The sequence below is a fragment of the Schistocerca gregaria genome, chromosome 3 (assembly GCF_023897955.1).
Source record: "Schistocerca gregaria isolate iqSchGreg1 chromosome 3, iqSchGreg1.2, whole genome shotgun sequence".
NCBI classification, from domain to species: Eukaryota; Metazoa; Arthropoda; class Insecta; order Orthoptera; family Acrididae; genus Schistocerca; species Schistocerca gregaria.
The window spans coordinates 147,426,883-147,446,973 of NC_064922.1; the positions used below are offsets into that span (position 1 = coordinate 147,426,883).

The window sequence follows — 20,091 nt, forward strand, 5'->3', positions numbered from 1 at the left end:
CTTAAACCACTCACATGCTGCTCCATGTATGCTATAGAATTGTAATTTCTGTAACATAATGTCATGATTCACATAATCAAATGCTTTGGACAAGTCACAGAAGATTCCTATTGGTGACATTTTACTATGTAAAGACTCTATTATGTGGACAGTGAAACTGTATATTGCTTTCTCAGTGGAACTGCATTATTGAAATCCGAACTGTTATTTACTAAGTATCCCATTACTGTTGAGATGGCTAACCACTCTTGAGTACATTATTTTCTCAAAGATTTTTGAAAATGCTGTAAGCAAGGATACTGGCCGATAATTATTGACATCTGTGGTTTCCCCCCTTTTTTTAGAGAGGCCTGACAATGGCATAGTGTCTCCCACGCTGGGCAGTTACATGTCTCCTCAGTCTAGCTTCCCTTCCCTCTACAGTGAGTTGGACAAAGGGGAGAACAGCTAATGGCAGTCGCTCTTTCATTTCTAGTAGCCATGGATGGGCAATCAGCAAGTGGCTTAATAAGTACAGTATTGTATAATTGGCTGGCTTTCAAGTGAAGAGCCAGGTTTGTTACCCCCCCTTATTAACACTCCATCATCAACAAGAGTGGTAAGTTACATCCTCACGCGCCGCTCACGTGGTAAAGCCTACAGTTCTTCTCCCCCCCCCCCCTCCCCCACTTCTCTGAAGTACCTCTCGCCTGCGCTTGAACCTGACTATAGTGTGCTTAAAATTAGTTGCGACTTTTGACGTTTGGCTCGCCGGAGGGGACGGGACGCCGTTGCCCAGGTAACACCAATAGCGAGCTGGCTTTTCCTACTACACTGCCAACGGTTTGGTTGTTAAAACGCCCCTGTTGCCAAGCTGGGGGTAAGCAGTACAGTGTGGTGTCGCACTTCAGTTGCTTCTGCATTCATAAGCTCTCCTTGGGAAGTGTTATTTTTCGTTTTTGAAGTGTTCTGCAGTGATCAGGTGTTGTGAACGAGTGTTTTTGGGTTAGCATTGTTAATAACAGTGCAGCACGTTCCACATCATTACGAAGTGTCGTATTCATGATCTATGGAATCTAATCTAATCTAATCTAGCATGACTGAAAGAGGGATGGGATTCATAGTAAAAGAGGTTATCCAAGAACATGTTCACCGCCTGCAAAGATAGCGAGCTGTGGAATGGGAATTCCGATCCGTGGCCAAGGTCGCGAATTTGTGTGCTCTGTGCACAGTTATTTTGAAATTTAGTGCAACAACGGCAGTCCGATTTTAGATATTACAGGAGTGGTGGACAGAACAGCTGCTGCACTTAACATTCATCGATCAACAGTGCTGAGAATTGGCAAGAAGGAAAGAAAGGAAGACGTGAGTGAAGAAGCAACAGCAGGTGACTCTTTATTAGAAACTCCAAGCAAGAAACGATGTTATGACAGACGGGTAACGAAGATGGACGCATTCCAGTAGGATGCAATTCGGAGACATGTGTAGGCTTATTATCAGAGCAAGGAATATCCTACCTTACATAAACTTCTTTTCAGACTCAAAGAAGCAGAGGTGTTCAGTGGGAGTTTTCGTCTCGGACATTTAACGTGGAGAGAAGCGACATAGTAGCGTGGAGAGGCAGGTTTTTGGGTGCAGTGACGTATGTTTCGTTCGAAGAAATTGTGTGGTTGGACGAGATGTGGGTTTTAGTCATGCGTTCCCAAAGGGGTGGACGGATCGCACAGCACAAAGAACGACGAAAGCGTCGATAGGCAAGGGTGGCAGGATAATCGCCCTCGATGCTGGCTCTGCAAGTGGTTTCATTCCAGACTGTTTACTGCAGTTCCGTTCCAGGAAGCAAGACGACTGTCGCGAGGAAATGAATGGCAAAGTTTTCATGGAGTGGTTTTCTGATGTTCTGCTGCAGAATATTCCTCCAAATAGTACAACAGTAGCGGACAATGCGCCGTATCGCTCCGTTGTGATAGATAAAGCTCCGACAATGCAGTTGAGGAAAGCAGATATTTTGCTCTGGGTGCAAAGAAATGTTCCATCGAATAAAGGTGAACCTGGCATGAACAAGACAGAGTTAATGGAACTTTGAGCACTTTTCGAGCCAAAAACTCCACGCTATCAGTCGACGACCTGGCTACCGATAAAGGGCATAATGTTATCAGGCTTCCTCCATATCACTCACATTTACATACTATTGAGAACATACGGGCGCAGGTGAAAGGTAGTGTGGCAAAAACAACAAGAAGTTTACGCTCAGTGGCGTTGGAACGCTGACAAAAGAATCCATTGCAAGTGTTACCCCTCAGGATTGGTTTCGAGTTGTCAGTCATACTGAGGAGACGTGGATTCGTGAAGGACTGCTAGAAGAACAGACTGGAGAGCTGGTAACTGCAGTCGGCGCCAGTACCTGTTCCGAGGAAGAGGACAGTGACGATTCTTCCCTTAGGGTCGCTCCACTTACACCATAACTGTGAGTATGTATAAAAGATCTTTGATTTAACAGTTCTGTTCATTACTGACGTTTCTGTACCTCCAAAGAATGTTTGCCTGGCGGCCGCAACGTAAGGTAGGCGTGGCTTTATTACTGGCCGTTGATGCACTAGCACACACTGGCAGCTACGCTTCCCCCTATTCGCCCTGTGCGGAACTGCCAAAAGTCGAAACTAATTTTAAACTCACTATAGGCTGCGGCTCTGCACGCCATTGTGTCACAGCGTGGCTAACTGAAACTGGCTTCCTCGCCAGTGGTGCTTGCACTCTGTTTCTACCTGACTTAAACTTGCAAATGTACATAAGAGAGTTATTCTCGTCACTTACGATGCCAAGTGTATCAAATCTCTAACAAGTAAAATATACACACAAAAACCCGACCCATGTTGGAAAACCAGTGTCTTACAACACTATAAACAGTATATCAAACTGAGGCACCCGACATGTAAGGTGTCCAATGTCCCTACGCCTTTCAACCTCTCTCCGCTCTCACCTTCCACTGTCGAAGACGAACTCAGCAGCTGGAACACTACCTAAAGGGATGCAGAAGAGGATTCTGTACAGGACTGAGCCGAGCGCATAGGAACTGACAGACAGTTGCAAATATGACAGTACGTATTGCTAAATAATTATCTGCCACAGAAGCAGGAGAATAGATTATTTTAAGTTTAAAATCTTTACGCACTATTAAATTTTCTCAGACGCGAATATCTGTACGGGGGTTTATTGCTCCGTTGCGCTGTAGGACGTACCGCCACTGCAAAACGACATTGCTCATTTGCTGCAACAGCACGACAGCTCAAAAAATCGTGATTTTTCAGGAAATGCGTCTGAAGTTTCAAAACGTTTGTAATTTTTGGAAATTATAATGTCAAAATAACAAGTTAGTACAGTTATATCAAGCAACATCTGGTTATGACGCGGCCGTGAATTAATACTACTCAGTTTCCCACAGTTCTTCAGAGTTATCCCCTGCCAATTATGACACTCTTGCTGCTAAAATCGATTATGTAATTTGATACGAGTCGAGTTTTCACGTTATTGTTGATAACAAAGAGTGTGATTGCCCAATGTTTGTCACGAATTTCCTATTATGAAAGTATTATTTTTTCTTGCAACTCGAAATAAGAAGAGACAACATTGCAACCATATCAATGGAAAAGATGTAATTATCATTACATTCATAGCATACTTTATTTATATATAACAAACAGTACAAAATATTTACTGAAGTAAAAACAATATACAGAGTGAAGAAAAAATGCCAAACTTGAAGGTCAGCATGCGATTCCTCGCCCAGATTCGAGACAAAAGTTTATCTAGCAGAATTAGATCAGGGCCATATTGAAAACAAATGTTTGAAAATGAGAAGATGGCAACACTGCAGCTGCAGTGCCGTACCAGCTGTCGTAGCTCACTAGTACACTGCTAGAACATCAAATCCATAACCGCCCTGGAGCCATGGTTCCTCTTCTTCATTTTTTATACGTCCGCTCATGGGCGTACCCCCCTAGAAGATATTCGCAGTTTTTCACTAGTTTACTGTTTTATTTAATAAGAAATGCTACATGTTTTCTCGGATTGTACAAGTGCATTCTTGTATTTAAAATGTTTATTAAAAGCAGTTTTTCACTGGTTTACTGTTTTATTTAATAAGAAGTGCTGTATCTTGTCTCGTGTGCTTGTTTCCTGAGACTAGTGTGACCTGCCCCCTTCCTCCCTCCCCCACTCTAGTTCAGATCATGGGTACGCCCTTGTGTCCGCTCCCTAGTTCTCATCATTTTGTCATATAAAAATACTCTGTCACATTACAATGGGATCCATTAAACTGCATGCATGTGTCTACTAGTCGTGAAGTGCACAACCATAACTGGTCTTGCCAAGTTCACGTAGGGCGGCTGCCCGATGGAGTACACAAACGATGAATACGTCGATGTTCTTTATGTACGTACGGTGCACAGTACCTTCAAAGGCCCCATCCTGATAAGAATGTTTATTGTCGCCTGGAGCAACACCTTCAGGCCACAAGCAATCGACAGAGGCCGTCCGAGTACTCCACAAACAGAGAAAGCGGTTCTTAAAACAGTTCGCCAATCATCTCGGGTAATACCCGTGATAGAGCAAGACGGTTCCAGGTATACTACAGACTGATTGTTGAAGCGTTGTATGATCAAGAACTGCATCCATATCGTTACACGTTAACTTAACACCAGCGCCAGAAGACCGCATTTGACTAGTACAGTTCTGTGTATGCCTTCAGCATCAAGTGGAAGATAACACACATTTTATAAACAGAATTTTATAAATAAACTGACGATTCTAGCTTCACTCGTGAAAGTATTTGCAACCTTCACAACAGTCATTATTCGTTGGAACACAACCCCCGCGTCGCCTGTGAATGTGGCTTTTTGGCATGCTTTGGCATAAATCTGTAGGCTGGAATCACCGGTGGACAGCTCTTGGGTCCTTACCTATTGCTGGACAAGTTGAATGCGCCCCTATATCATACGTTTCTTTGTAATGCTTTGCCTGACGCATTAGAATACGTCCCACTTGGTGTTCGGCGACAGCTATTGTTTCAGAACGAGGGGGGGAATGAACGTACATAACTATTTAGACAATGCGTTTCCAGGGAAACTGATTGGAGGTCCAATGTTCTGGCCTCCACGTTCTCCAGACCTTAATCCACCAAATTTTTATTTGCTGGGACACATACAGGAACAAGTTGATGGTACTTCAACCATGGATGTACACGATCTAATAGCTTGCGTGCATGCCACTTCTGCAATGGTGGATGCAGGTATTTTGCGTAGGGTCCAACAAAGGTTGATCCAGCGAGTGACAAAGTATTTATCAATACAAGGTGGTCGTTATGAACACCTTCTCTAAAGCGAATGTTGCTCTTACACGTCTGTACCGGCTCTGTGAATATACACCTGGATGTCAAACATACAGAATGGAATTATTGTGTGTAGAATAATGTGCAATGTAGTGGAGCCTACCTATTGAGCTTTTGTATCTAATTGGATACAGACGATGTTACTATATCCACTATTATTTTCTTTTGGCTTTTTTTTGAGTCACGGACGAAACAAAACGGTCTTTTATATCTGTACGAAGTTCATGTTATGTATTAATGTTTAAATGACGGTAACAGTAACGGAAAGAAATAACCAAGACACCGCATTGTGGAGGTGTAAATGGGATACAATATGATGCAATAACTAAAAAAGAAAGATAGAAAAGGAAAATACAAATAAAGTCTGGTGTGAAGGCGGCTCGAACATCGGCGACTGCGTGTCATTTTCCCTACGCCATTGCCTCGTCACTCTGCGCATTTTTTTTCATTTTTTTTTTTTTCTGTTTGGGACAGCTCCGTTACAGCACAGCGTTAACGCTTCCTCAACTGTTCTTGGCCATGCTGCGTGGAGTTACAGCGTTACATGAGCCTCGTCTTTTAAATTGCATTTCTATTAAAGCTATTAGTGGGGCTAGGTTTTCGTAGATGCACTTTTGCCTCGAACTGAGATGAGAAATCGCATGCCGACCGCCAAATGCGGCATTTTTTCTTCCCCTTGTATATTACAATTGCTCATGGAATGGTTTGTAAAGTTTAGGTATGTGGATTTTTTGGATTAATTCAAGGAGCTCTTGTTTCTTGTTGGTCGCTATTTGATGTTTTGTGTTAAAAGCTGGTGTCAGTGTAAGGTTATCCTATCTGTTTTACTTTTTTGTTTTCCATGTTAAGGTTGTCACTCCTTCTTCAAAACTAAAAAAAAGGCTGTTTGTGCTCCGTCTTCCACTCAAAGAACTTTCACGGTGGCTATTTTTATCTCCGACATATTCAGGGTCCTCATTTCAGTTGCTGAAACTTTGATAATAGGAAGATCTTCACAGCACAGTTCGGTAACATAGAAAGATTTTCCAGTTGTTTAGCTCCACGCATTGCCGGCCGCTGAGACCGAGCGGCTATAGGCGCTTCAGTCCGGAACCGCACTGCTGCTACGGTCGCAGGTTCGACTCCTGCCTCGGGCATGGATGTGTGTGTTGTCCTTAGGTTAGTTAGGTTTAAGTAATTCTAAGTCTAGGGGACTGATGACCTCAGATGTTAAAGTCCCATAGTGCTCAGAGCCATTTTTGAGCTCCATGGACAGGAGCAATGAATGACTCTGGCGTGCACACTGGGTCACCCTTCAGCTGTCGTTTCACTTAGTGCCAAATTAACGAATGTACAGAATCTCCCTCATTTCGCGTGTGGCCTTTGATGCCATAATTACGGATCTTGTATTTTATGTTGAAGTGAAATACAGCGTAGAGATACAGAGTGACAATGAACTTTCTTTTTCTGCTGTATGGCACAAATATCGGAGTAAGAAACGAAGTCTTGATTACCTGAAGCAGCTCTTTTATTCAAAAACCAAAACAGAAAACAAAAAAACAAAATATTCGCATTCGTTACTCCTGAGATCGAAAACAGTAAAATTAAATACGTTTAACTTCGACTTACAATACAAAACTGAGACATAACCCTTGGTAATTGCATAACTGCTTGTTAAGTTGTACACATCATAGCAGCACTGAGTTCCTCCTTTCTTTTAAAATTTGGACACCCCCTCCGCCTTGCTGAGGCTTAGTGAGATGTGATGGACCCCTTCTTCCCTGCCTGCTCAGGTGAGACTAACGTTATAGTCGGGTAAAAATATGTAAACAAGAACATTTTGTTCTTTGTTGAAAACATTGATTAAAACGCTTTAGTAAGACCATGCTTCATTTACAAAGTGTATTAAACAAAGTTTTTTAACACATGATTAAAGACATTTTATTTCAAACATGCCAATCCCAGGTAGTATTGACAGACAGACAGAGAAATATGGACAAAAAGGCTCCTCGAAAATACAGTGTGTCCCACTCAAACCTCACGCTAAAACTAGCAGCTGGTGTGGTCCTTTTAGCGTTATCGTAAGATCTATACTGTTCTTCTGGAGGGCTCTAGCTTTTAACATGGGCTGGGGGGTGGTTCTGACGTAACAGAGAAACAAAACAGTCTCACGCTAAGGCTCTAGCTTTTAACATGGGCTGGGGGGATGGTCCTAACTGTTAGCTGGAAACGTGGGTGTTCGTCCCTTACCGTAGGGCCTTCTAACTTAACACGGTTCTGCTCTCGGCTTCTGTTCTCGTTTCTCCCCTCGGAACTGCGTCTGTCTCACAGTGGGAAGGTACGACATGCATTTAGGCATTCTTGTGTTAGTCTGTGGTATTCCATTTGCTCACTCGTTACTCGTATTACTTTGGTTAATTTAATGTCACGATTTATTCGGAGCTATGTGACGTACTACTGGATTTGCTTATCATGTCAGGGTTTCCAGGGAAGGTGTTGGATTTGCCTGACACCTTACATATCACCACCCTTCGAACTTAATTTTTGCACTGAATTCAGGCAAGGATTGAATCGTGGTCTACAGTGACCCTAAATTATCTTTAATAACTTATCTAACTTGTCATAAATTACAGTGGCTGATGTGGCTTCTCAATAATTATTTAACAGAAAAATCATAACGTTTCAGATTTTTACTTCAAGTGGAAAATGTGAACACCATGAGCTTTAATTGACGATCGACACTAGTATTACGCAAAAAGGAGGTATAACAGATGAGACTTCTGCAGTTCTAAATGAAGCCTTTATGCGCTCAAAAATGCGGCATCGCGTGCGTTCATTACCTTGTCGGTGTTTAGGCAGCGTCAGGGTAGCGGCGGGCAGCACAGCTCCACTCACCTCGCCATCTCGGAAGCAACTCCCTTCTCCTTACTACAATTTACCGAAGTTGGTTTAAAAAAACTATCTGGCTGTGTTTTCATCTGACCAATCAGGGTCTCAATGTTAACCTTAAGCTCCGCCTACAAAAATTCTGTCTATCCAATGAGAAACGTTATACTTTTCGTGGTGGGGCAATGTTTTTAAAGTTTGCAACGTAACAGAGAGGCGAAAAAGTCTCACGCTAAAACCTGCACCTGGTGTGGTCCTTTTAGCGTTATCGTAAGATCTATACTGTTCTTCTGGAGGGCTCTATCTTTTAACATGGGCTGGGGGGTGGTCCTAATGCAACAGACACGCGAAACAGTCTCACGCTAAAACGTGCGGGTTGTGTGGCCCTAGTGGTTTGCTGGCGACGTGGGTATCCAGTCCGTCCCTTATCGTAGGGCTTTCTAGCTTAACACGATTCTGCTCTCGGCTTCTGTTCTCGTTTCTCCCCTCGGAACTGCGTCTGCCTCGCGGTGGAAGGTACGACATTCATTTAGGCATTCTTGTATTAGTCTGTGGTATTCCATTTGCTCACTCGTTACTCGTATTACTTTGGTTAATTTAATGTCACGATTTATTCGGAGCTATATGACATACTACTGAATTTGCTTATCATGTCAGGGTTTTGATGGAAGGTGTTGGATTTGCCTGATGAAGCTATCTGTATCCATATATAGTAATTTAGGATCTGCGAAATTAATTTTCGCAAACTCATAATGAAAGCAGTACATGTGGAGTTTGGATAGGTCTAGTATGCACATCCCCACATAAATAGGTTTCGTAAACTCTACTGCAGTCTTCGTCACCTCCACAGCAACAAAATTCTTATTGAATTTGGTGACGCACCTAAAATTTGGTTAGGCAATACATTTTCTTATGCCACAACGCCCATCAAAATTTCTCCTCGTTCCCTCAAATTCTCTATTGTTTCACGTAAAATTGAATTATTCATTAATTTATAAAAAGTCACATGTCACGGAAGCTCTCTGTCTCGTATTCAAATCAATATATTCTCTCAACCAGGGGGACTGCTTGAAGGAGATAGCCCGGGTGATTGTAACCAGCTCCATACCCAAGCTGAGACACAGTTGGAGGTTATGATAAAGAATAATGTACACTCCTGGAAATTGAAATAAGAACACCGTGAATTCATTGTCCCAGGAAGGGGAAACTTTATTGACACATTCCTGGGGTCAGATACATCACATGACCACACTGACAGAACCACAGGCACATAGACACAGGCAACAGAGCATGCACAATGTCGGCACTAGTACAGTGTATATCCACCTTTCGCAGCAATGCAGGCTGCTATTCTCCCATGGAGACGATCATAGAGATGCTGGATATAGTCCTGTGGAACGGCTTGCCATGCCATTTCCACCTGGCGCCTCAGTTGGACCAGCGTTCGTGCTGGACGTGCAGACCGCGTGAGACGACGCTTCATCCAGTCCCAAACATGCTCAATGGGGGACAGATCCGGAGATCTTGCTGGCCAGGGTAGTTGACTTACACCTTCCAGAGCACGTTGGGTGGCACGGGATACATGCGGACGTGGATTGTCCTGTTGGAACAGCAAGTTCCCTTGCCGGTCTAGGAATGGTAGAACGATGGGTTCGATGACGGTTTGGATGTACCATGCACTATTCAGTGTCCCCTCGACGATCACCAGAGGTGTACGGCCAGTGTAGGAGATCGCTCCCCACACCATGATGCCGGGTGTTGGCCCTGTGTGCCTCGGTCGTATGCAGTCCTGATTGTGGCGCTCACCTGCACGGCGCCAAACACGCATACGACCATCATTGGCACCAAGGCAGAAGCGACTCTCATCGCTGAAGACGACACGTCTCCATTCGTCCCTCCATTCACGCCTGTCGCGACACCACTGGAGGCGGGCTGCACGATGTTGGGCCGTGAGCGGAAGACGGCCTAACGGTGTGCGGGACCGTAGCCCAGCTTCATGGAGACGGTTGCGAATGGTCCTCGCCCGATACCCCAGGAGCAACAGTGTCCCTAACTTGCTGGGAAGTGGCGGTGCGGTCCCCTACGGCACTGCGTAGGATCCTACGGTCTTGGCGTGCATCCGTGCGTCGCTGCGGTCCGGTCCCAGGTCGACGGGCACGTGCACCTTCCGCCGACCACTGGCGACAACATCGATGTACTGTGGAGACCTCACGCCCCACGTGTTGAGCAATTCGGCAGTACGTCCACCCGGCCTCCCGCATGCCCACTATACGCCCTCGCTCAAAGTCCGTCAACTGCACATACGGTTCACGTCCAAGCTGTCGCGGCATGCTACCAGTGTTAAAGACTGCGATGGAGCTCCGTATGCCACGGCAAACTGGCTGACACTGACGGCGGCGGTGCACAAATGCTGCGCAGCTAGCGCCATTCGACGGCCAACACCGCGGTTCCTGGTGTGTCCGGTGTGCCGTGCGTGTGATCATTGCTTGTACAGCCCTCTCGCAGTGTCCGGAGCAAGTATGGTGGGTCTGACACACCGGTGTCAATGTGTTCTTTTTTCCATTTCCAGGAGTGTATTTCCGCTCATCCCACATCGTTGTCATCAGTTTTGGTGTGCAGCCTCCTTGCAAAACTAGTTGCTCTGGACACAGCAGCAATTTGGCGTGCGCATCATGCAAACTAACAGGGTATGTGAGTCCTGCCCCTACCACATGCCCTACATCAGGATCAGCTGCCATACTCCCCACGATTTTTCCACCTATTCCCTTGTGTTCGTCTTCAGACACCCATCGAAAATAACTAATTGGCAGTGATTGCTGCAAGACATGCCCATATAAGTTATTCACGCCGAGGTACATTATATAACTCGAATCAAGGGATGCGTTTAACCTGTCACCCATCAGCGGGTTATTTGCCTTCGCGTGCCTATGAACACATTGGCAAAGACCCCACGAATTCCTCACTCAATGAAAAGAAGTATGACATCATCGATCAATAATTCAATGCAGCAGTTCGTTTTCTTGAGCATTGCGTCCCAAGACAACCCAGGTGCTCTGTAACAGAAGGCAGGATCCATGGAATATGTGATCATACATAGACAAGCCGTGCATACTCTCCTAAAGTAGAAATATTGAATTCCTGCCAGACATTCACAGCATGCTCATACTCTACATCTGTTATGGCATTGCCTGTAAGTTTGCTGGAGGATGCAGATACGTCAGGTAGCCTGGCTTCGTCGAGTTTCGCCGTACTATCCACATACTCAAATGGGAAAACCCCCTTCCTAGTGACAATTTGAAACTTTTCCTCGTCGGGAAATGCAGCTTGAGTGATATGCATATCCCCTCGAGGTAGAGTTTCAATGAGTTTCTGGAGTGGCGCCTGCATAAAACGTAGCGTATCGAGGAAGTGGAGCATAATTCTTGGCATCATTCATTTGGAGAATGAAATGTATTTCTCGACACTCTCAGGTAGGATACTGACCTGATCTTCCTCCAAACCGAAATCAGCCAATTGCTCAGCTGGAAAGCGTCATACCCACATAAATTGTGGAAGAAAACGGGTATGTGTCTAGGTAGCTAGTACTTCAAATTGCACACATTGTGAGCTGCACCATGAAACTTCGCGGGAAGATGACAGTGGTCCCTACGAGGAGTATCCACTTTTCTATCTAAGGGCAGCTAACAAATATGACAATCAACTGCATTATCATACAAATCTTCATTCTCCTTCAATTTGGTCATGGGAACGTTGCCACTGTAAGGCTTATCAGCCTCCCATTAAAGTTTTTCGAGCTCATTGTGCAGGCAAACCGCAGGGCTTTCCCCGACGTAAGATTTGTAGAGGTTAAGACTGAAATCATATGACGATACAATTTGGTATCCTGCCACATATGGTACATGTTTTTCTGTAAAGGTGGTAGGTTCATCTTCACAGCGGGTCACAGGGGCGAGGAGGCATTCAAAGTCGGCGTACACTACAAAAGGGCATCGCTCCTTGTGGTGAGCATTCTTGTCGTCAGTAGGCATAATAACACATACTGGATCCATGGAAGCGCAATCTACTAGATGCGCGGATACTCGTAATAACTTGTCTGAGGAGAAATAATTCAGACACCTTAAAAAAATTTGTTGCTTATGTTCATGTTTATTTATCTGGGTGGAAAGGAGTCGGGACATGTCTTTGATCCAAACATAGTGATAACTATCGCCTTCAGAGAAAAGCCGTATCTTTACATGCAGCTCTCGCTCGCCTGCAATTTTTGAGAAATGGAGGGGGCCGTCGATAATATATTTGTCTTGCTCATCTGACTTGCTTTTCTTCTCCAGGTCATGAACATTAACCGACATGCCGGTATTCTCCGCCTCAAATTTATGTATGTCCTGGATCTTGATGGGGAACTCTATACCATCAAAGTTATAACACTTACGAATGTCAACGTATCTACCGTGTTGGGATGTGCACTCTGGATTATGTATACCATTTCTTTAGCAAGCCAGGACTGACCATGCAAAACAAGTCTGATCCTTTCTATTTTGGACATTAATACATGCGTGCTTATTAGCTGTATCTTTAGGGAGCTTGGTATAGCTAGACTCTCCATTTACTGGATCGTAGACATGTATGTGGATGTCCAGGTGTCGAATTCTCCTGAGTGCTTTAGCTGAGCCTCTCACTTCCATTTCAGAAAACCAGCCCAATATAGCATTCAATGTGGATTTACGAAACCACTCGGCGATTGACGTGCTCCGTGTTATCACACCATTTTCCCCTCCAAAGATAATGAAGACTCTTCAACGCCAGGCTCAACTTTGGGGGGGGGGGGGGGGGGTGCGATAATTCAATGCAAAGCACCGTACTGCATTTAATGGTGGGATACCACGGATCATTGACTACCTTGAGGAGCTCCGCTACCACGACAGCAGGGCACACCCTTAGAAAACCAAAAGGGTCGGGTTCTCGATCCTCGTGAAGGAGATTCGCTCCTCAAAGGTGTCTGCAATCACCGAGTACTCTAACTGCGGTATGGTATCACTGACCTGATGTCCTTCACTAAAAGGACGGGAGAGGGAACTGCGACTAGCCACAGGAACTTCTCTATTACTGACACACTAACTACAACTAGTCGATGTATTTGGCGAGGTGGACAGGGGTGTGTGCTGTGCCTCACGTGATTGGTGAGAATGCGACAGCAGAGGAGGAAATGCTGCGGAATCCTGCCGCTGCGAGCAGCCTGGTTGCTGCAGCCCTAACCCGCTAGCCTGAGGCGGGGCGGCCCATGGACACCAGAACGATGCTGTGGCAGGGCCGGGGCCAGGAGCGGCGGCGGCGGCGGCGGTGGCGGCCGCTTCCCACGCAGCGACTAGCGGTGCTCTGGCCGGCGAAGCACGCCTCACAGGACCTCGTTTAGAACTTATAGTCTTCGCCGCCCCCGGTGCCCGAGCCACGGCCTATTACGGGAATTGTTCTCCTGACGCGACCGCCGTAAAATAATGAATAAAATTAAATACAAAGTTCTAGACGTCGCCAGCTGTCGCTACTGCTGCAAGGAAGGAAAGGATGCTGATTATTTGTAAGCAATGTGAGTATATGTATTACCTGTCTCGCTCTGGCTCCTTGACAGCTCTCTCATATCCTCACAACGACGAAGGTCTCTCTCCATCTCCTCCACCCACTGTGGCATTTCACCTTCGTCTCTAATGGGAAGGGCCCATCGATTCATTCCCCCTATATCACCTGCAACATAATGATCTAATAATAACAAAACATACACACACAGAAAGTATGGGGAAATTATATATATATATATATATATATATATATATATATATATATATATATATATATATGAGATCAGCGATGGTTGTTGGATATCTCCAGCACATACCCTTTGCTGTCCCCCTTCTTTGTAATGTCCGGAAATCGTACCATATTGTATACGATGCAGCTTAATTATGTATACACAGTACGATACGAAATTCATAGTGAAAAAATAACATTTATCGATTTTGGTCCCTATAAATCACCTACAACAATCTCAGTCTCTTTATTCACAATACATTACATATACAATGAGAGACATATATACTGCTTACGATGATATTGCTGCTGCTGGTGCAGTTCATGTCGCTGCTGGTGCATCTCATGGCACTGCAGTTGCTGTTGCTGCAGCTGCAGCCACTGTTGTTGTTGTTGTTGTTGTTGCAGCTGCAACCCCTGCTGTTGCTGCCACTGCAGCTGCAGTTGCCACTCAGATTCATCAATTACCCGCTGGATATATGCTGAAACAATAAGACGTGTATTCAATACGAAATTCTTAGTGAAAGAAAGCTACCATTATTGATTTTGGTCTCTCGAAATTATCTATGGACTCGCTGGTCACACCTGTAGTGTAAACATGGAATAGACATTTACAATGTTGGCGATGCTGCTGATGGAGCAACTGGTGCCACTGTGTCTGCTGTTGCACGATAGGGTTCATACCATCCACGCTTTGGTGTTGGCGGATATGCGCTGAAACAATAAGAAGAAGAAATGGATTAAATACCACGAAATTCTTAGTGGAAGGGAAAAGTCATAGTTATCGGTTTGAATCTGTACGTACCAGGTAATTCCCCGTCATCCTCTAATGTTCTCTGCCTTTTGCCGCCACTGGCTAGTGGTGCTTGATGCCACTGCTGAACATTTCATTTTTCTGTACCTAAGCTGGTAACACGCATGCAAGAAAGGAGCAAACTGACGCGCACGAGCGAGAACAAGAGGATCGACTACACACTACGGTGGTTGACGAAAGAATGAGGACGACTGGGGGCAGGATGGTCCTTATATACCCTCTGCCCCATCAACCCAACACTTCCTTCAGGGAGCCAATAGGAACAGAGCATTCCACCCCACCGGCACGTGAATGCTTGTCTGAGCGCCCTGGACAGGTCGGTGCCAGTCTGACCACGCTGGACGAGTCTGTGCCGGTCTGCGAGCACTGCCTGTGTCCTGCTGATTCTGGAAGTTTTGCTATTCAACAAAACCGAACGTAAGTTTTCGCGATAGCTTTACGTTCAGCTTTCTATGTATCTAGGGTTGCCACTGGTATGTCTGCGTCAGCAGAAGAAACTAACGATCAAAGTCCAAAAACAATTTATTGGACTGTTCCATTAACCAAAACAAATCCTCCAAGCATAACACCAAAACAAAACTGTGATCCGTCTCCGAATCACAACTACATACAAGAATAATATAGAAAACAACTGAAATAATTTCCTACTAGTCTCCACCAGAGACTTCTCCGATACACCGAGCCTAATCCAGAGATCAGCGAGAAGATACGAGCCAGGCTGCTGTGGCGGCAGCTATCCACATCTGCTGGCGGTCGATAAACTGCCGATGTGCGGCCGAGCGCCGGCCCTTACAGCGCTTCGGCGGATAAGTACCTCGGAACTATTTTCCATCACGGGGTTTGACGGGATCTGCAGCGACCTCTGCCTTATGTTTATGTGGGCCGGTAGTGGCCCCTGGTGCCCGCTGGTGTCTCTGCTGTGTTGCTGTGGCCGTTCATCAATATTGCCTGTCGGTTGTGTAGTGCGTTGGTGTGCCTGCGAAGCGGGCAACCCGCGGCTGCAGGCTGTCAGTTTGGTTGCTGATACTCTAGGCGCCGTAATGTCTGGTGGAGAAGGCCACAGCAGCCACAATTTCTATCTGACAAACGGGAACATTTCCCTCAAATTGACTAAAAATGGATGTAATTTGGGAAGCATAAATCGCGCAAAGCGGGCACTTCACTGAAGCTTACAATAGTGAAAGGTTGGAGCAAATGCTCCTTTTAGCTGTGAACAGCTGCAGATACGTATTTGTTTGCCAGTGTCGGGCGCTAACAATTATTTTACATCTACATTTATACTCCGCAAGCCACCCAACGGTGTGTGGCGGAGGGCACTTTACGTGCCACTGTCATTACCTCTCTTTCCTGTTCCAGTCTCGTATGGTTCGCGGGAAGAACGACTGTCTGAAAGCCTCCGTGCGCGTTCTAATCTCTCTAATTTTACATTCGTGATCTTCTCGGGAGGTATAAGTAGGGGGAAGCAATATATTCGATACCTCATCCAGAAACGCACCCTCTCGAAACCTGGCGAGCAAGCTACACCGCGATGCAGAGCGCCTCTCTTGCAGAGTTTGCCACTTGAGTTTGTTAAACATCTCCGTAACGCTATCACGGTTACCAAATAACCCTGTGACGAAACGCGCCGCTCTTCTTTGGATCTTCTCTATCTCCTCCATCAACCCGATCTGGTATGGATCCCACACTGATGAGCAATACTCAAGTATAGGTCGAACGAGTGTTTTGTAAGCCACCTCCTTTGTCGATGGACTACATTTTCAAAGGACTCTCCCAATGAATCTCAACCTGGTACCCGCCTTACCAACAATTAATGTTATATGATCATTCCACTTCAAATCGTTCCGCACGCATACTCCCAGATATTTTACAGAAGTAACTGCTACCAGTGTTTGTTCCGCTATCATATAATCGTACAAAAAAGGATCCTTCTTTCTATGTATTCGCAATACATTACATTTGTCTATGTTAAGGGTCAGTTGCCACTCCCTGCACCAAGTGCCTATCCGCTGCAGATCTTCCTGCATTTCGCTACAATTCTCTAATGCTGCAACTTTTCTGTATACTACAGCATCATCCACGTAAAGCCGCATGGAACTTCCGACACTATCTACTAGGTCCTTTATATATATATATTGTGAAAAGCAATGGTCCCATAACACTCCCCTGTGGCACACCAGAGGTTACTTTAACGTCTGTAGACGTCTCTCCATTGATAACAACATGCTGTGTTCTGTTTGCTAAAAACTCTTCAATCCAGCCACACAGCTGGTCTGATATTCCGTAGGCTCTTACTTTGCTTATCAGGCGACAGTGCGGAACTGTATCGAATGCCTTCCGGAAGTCTAGGAAAATAGTAGCTACCTGGGAGCCTGTATCTAATATTTTCTGGGTCTCATGCACAAATAAAGCGAGTTGGGTCTCACACGATCGCTGTTTCCGGAATCCATGTTGATTCCTACAGAGTAGATTTTGGGTTTCCAAAAACGACATGATACTCGACCAAAAAACATGTTCTAAAATTCTACAACAGATCGACGTCAGACATAAAGGTCTATAGTTTTGCGCATCTGCTCGACGACCCTTCTTGAAGACTGGGAGTACCTGTGCTCTTTTCCAATCATTTGGAATCTTCCATTCCTCTAGAGACTTGCGGTACACGGCTGTTAGAAGGGGGGCAAGTTCTTTCGCGTACTCTGTGTAGAATCGAATTGGTATCCCGTCAGGTCCAGTGGACTTTCCTCTGTTGAGTGATTTCAGTTGCTTTTCTATTCCTTGGACACTTATTTCGATGTCAGCCATTTTTTCGTTTGTGCGAGGATTTAGAGAAGGAACTGCAGTGCGGTCTTCCTCTGTGAAACAGCTTTGGAAAAAGGAATTTAGTATTTCAGCTTTACGCGTGTCATCCTCTGTTTCAATGCCATCATCATCCCGGAGTGTCTGAATATGCTGTTTCGAGCCACTTACTGATTTAACGTAAGACCAGAACTTCCTAGGATTTTCTGTCAAGTCGGTACATAGAATTTTACTTTCGAATTCACTGAACGCTTCACGCATAGCCATCCTTACGCTAACTTTGACATCGTTGAGCTTCTGTTTGTCTGAGAGGTTTTGGCTGCGTTTAAACTTGGAGTGAAGCTCTCTTTGCTTTCGCAGTAGTTTCCTAACTTTGTTGTAGTACCACGGTGGGTTTTTCCCGTCCCTCACAGTTTTACTCGGCACATACCTGTCTAAAACGCATTTTACGATTGCCTTGAACTTTTTCCATAAACACTCAACATTGTCAGTGTTGGAACAGAAATTTTCGTTTTTATCTGTTAGGTAGTCTGAAATCTGCCTTCTATTACTCTTGCTAAATAGATAAACCTTCCTCCCTTTTTTATATTCCTATTAACTTCCATATTCAGGGATGATGCAAAGGCCTTATGATCACTGATTCCCTGTTCTGCACATACAGAGTCAAAAAGTTCGAGTCTGTTTGTTATCAGTAGGTCCAAGATGTTATCTCCACGAGTCGGTTCTCTGTTTAATTGCTCGAGGTAATTTTCGGATAGTGCACTCAGTATAATGTTACTCGATGCTGTGTCCCCACCACCCGTCCTAAACATCTGAGTGTCCCAGTCTATATCTGGTAAATTGAAATCTCCACCTAAAACTATAACATGCTGAGAAAATTTGTGTGAAATGTATTCAAAATTTTCTCTCAGTTGTTCTGCCACTAATGCTGCTGAGTCGGGAGGTCGGTAAAAGGAGCCAATTATTAACCTAATTCGGTTGTTGAGTGTAACCTCCACCCATAATAATTCACAGGAATTATCCACTTCTACTTCACTACAGGATAAACTACTACTAACAGCGACGAACACTCCACCACCGGTTGCATGCAATCTGTCCTTTCTAAACACCTTCTGTACCTTTGTAAAAATTTCGGCAGAATTTATCTCTGGCTTCAGCCAGCTTTCTGTACCTATAACGATTTCAGCTTCGGTGCTTTCATCAGCGCATGAAGTTCCGGTACTTTACCAACGCAGCTTCGACAGTTTACAATTACAATACCGATTGCTGCTTGGTCCCAGCATGTCCTGACTTTGCCCCACACCCGTTGAGGCTGTTGCCCTTTCTGTACTTGTCCGAGGCCATCTAAACTAAAAAACCGCCCAGCCCACGCCACACAACCCCTGCTACCCGTGTAGCCGCTTGTTGCGTGCAGTGGACTCCTGACCTATCCAGTGGAACCTGAAACCCCACCACCCTATGGGGCAAGTCGAGGAACCTGCAGCCCACACGGTCGCAGAACCGTCTCAGCCTCTGATTAAGACCCTCCACTCGGCTCTGTACTAAAGGTCCGCAGTCAGTCCTGTCGACGATGCTGCAGATGGTGAGCTCTGCTTTCATCCCGCTAACGAGACTGGCGGTCTTCACCAAATCAGATAGCCGCCGGAAGCCAGAGAGGATTTCCTCCGATCCATAGCGACTCACATCATTGGTGCCGACATGAGCGACCACCTGCAGATGGGTGCACCCTGTACCCTTCATGGCATCCGGAAGGACCCTTTCCTCATCTGGAATGACTCGCCCCGGTATGCACACGGAGTGCACATTGGTTTTCTTCCCCTCTCTTGCTGCCATATCCCTAAGGGGGCCCCATTACCCGCCTGACGTTGGAGCTCCCAACTACCAGTAAGCCCACCCTCTGCGACCGCTCGGATCTTGCAGACTGAGGAGCAACCTCTGGAATAGGACAAGCAGCCATGTCAGGCCGAAGATCAGTATCAGCCTGAGACAGAGCCTGAAACCGGTTCGTCAGACAAACTGGAGAGGCCTTCCGTTCAGCCCCCCGGAATGTCTTTCGCACCCTGCCACACCTCGAGACGACCTCCCACTCTACCACAGGTGAGGGATCAGCCTCAATGCGGGCAGTATCCCGGGCAACCACAGTCTTAGTCCGATCGGGGGATGCGTGGGACGAGCTGGCCGTCCCAGACAAACCCCCATCCGGACCCCCACAGTGATGCCCATTGGCAACAGCCTCAAGCTGTGTGACCGAAGCCAACACTGCCTGAAGCTGGGAGTGAAGGGATGCCAACTCAGCCTGCATCCGAACACAGCAGTTGCAGTCCCTATCCATGCTAAAAACTGTTGTGCAAAGAACGTCTGAGCTAATCTACAGAGAGCGCAAACAAATCAACACAAAATTTAAGCGGTTATTAAAATACAAGATTTCATAGTAAATGCAGTAATCCTGCTACTT

At 45.6% G+C, this 20,091-nt stretch overlaps 1 long non-coding RNA gene across 1 annotated transcript in view; it reads left to right on the plus strand.

The window, feature by feature from the left end:
* Nucleotides 1-2,281: 2,281 nt before the first annotated feature.
* Nucleotides 2,282-20,091, plus strand: part of LOC126355794 (uncharacterized) — an 80,963-nt gene continuing 63,153 nt past the window's right edge. Inside the window, exon 1 of the long non-coding RNA XR_007565533.1 lies at nucleotides 2,282-2,446. This is a non-coding gene — a long non-coding RNA (uncharacterized LOC126355794). The remainder of the gene's footprint in view (nucleotides 2,447-20,091) is intronic.